Raw genomic sequence first — 1,883 nt, forward strand, 5'->3', positions numbered from 1 at the left:
CACACACACACACACACACACACACACACACACACACACACACACACACACACACACACACACACACACACACACACACACATTCGAGTAAAACTGCAAAGAAAATGTGAAGGTGTACATGACAGAAACACTGTAGAAAGTATACCTTGCTCATGTACCCTTACCCATGAAGATAAGCTTGCCAATAAATCTGCCAAACAATAAAGTGCACTTGAACCCGTCTCCCTGTCACCTCACGTAACCTGGAGACAATCGTACAAGGAAGTTCCACAACAAACACTGGGCGGTACCCGAGTAGTGATCAGACAGGTCCTGTCCATACAGTGCTCGCTGCAACCGCCTTCACTTGTGTCGTTACCTGTGTCATCGCTGTCTGCCTTCACTTCAGTCGTCACCTCTGTCATCGCTGTCTGCCTTCACTTGTGTCGTCACCTCTGTCATCGCTGTCTGCCTTCACTTGTGTCGTCACTTCTGTCATCGCTGTCTGTCTTCACTTGTGTCGTCACCTCTGTCATCGCTGTCTGCCTTCACTTCAGTCGTCACCTGTGTCATCGCTGTCTGCCTTCACTTCAGTCGTCACCTGTGTCATCGGTGTCTGCCTTCACTTCAGTCGTCACCTGTGTCATCGGTGTCTGCCTTCACTTCAGTCATCACCTGTGTCATCGGTGTCTGCCTTCACCACAACCCCTCAATCACCTCCTGCTGCTGTCCATAGCGGTGAGTTGTCATTATTTTCGTGACCGGTTCATTCTCAGAAATGCTGGTCATATTTTCTTATTACAACTGCCATAAGAATATGTTGCTTTTAGTGTTTGTGCATGATTTATTGTAGCGGGTACTAGGCTTTAAAAAACAAAAAACAAAACAAACAAAAAACAATTCTTGATGCGTATCTGACGCTTTATGCCTTTGCTCTGAACAAGACCAACTTGCCTTTCATATAATGCAGGGTTGTACTGAACAAGACCAACTTGCCTTTCATATAATGCAGGGTTGTACTGAACAAGACCAACTTGCCTGTCATATAATGCAGGGTTGTACTGAACAAGACCAACTTGCCTTTCATATCATGCAGGGTTGTACTGAACAAGACCAACTTGCCTGTCATATCATGCAGGGTTGTACTGAACAAGACCAACTTGCCTTTCATATAATGCAGGGTTGTACTGAACAAGACCAACTTGCCTGTCATATAATGCAGGGTTGTACTGAACAAGACCAACTTGCCTGTCATATCATGCAGGGTTGTACTGAACAAGACCAACTTGCCTGTCATATAATACAGGGTTGTACTGAACAAGACCAACTTGCCTGTCATATAATACAGGGTTGTACTGAACAAGACCAACTTGCCTTTCATATCATGCAGGGTTGTACTGAACAAGACCAACTTGCCTTTCATATCAAGCAGGGTTGTACTGACACAAGGCCAACTTGCCTGTCATATAATGCAGGGTTGTACTGAACAAGACCAACTTGCCTTTCATATCATGCAGGGTTGTACTGAACAAGACCAACTTGCCTTTCATATCATGCAGGGTTGTACTGAACAAGACCAACTTGCCTGTCATATCATGCAGGGTTGTACTGAACAAGACCAACTTGCCTGTCATATCATGCAGGGTTGTACTGAACAAGACCAACTTGCCTGTCATATCATGCAGGGTTGTACTGAACAAGACCAACTTGCCTGTCATATCATGCAGGGTTGTACTGAACAAGACCAACTTGCCTGTCATATCATGCAGGGTTGTACTGAACAAGACCAACTTGCCTGTCATATAATGCAGGGTTGTACTGACACAAGACCAACTTGCCTGTCATATAATGCAGGGTTGTACTGACACAAGGCCAACTTGCCTGTCATATTATGCAGGGTTGTA

This window comes from Littorina saxatilis, linkage group LG14 (genome assembly GCF_037325665.1).
Source record: "Littorina saxatilis isolate snail1 linkage group LG14, US_GU_Lsax_2.0, whole genome shotgun sequence".
NCBI classification, from domain to species: domain Eukaryota; kingdom Metazoa; phylum Mollusca; class Gastropoda; order Littorinimorpha; family Littorinidae; genus Littorina; species Littorina saxatilis.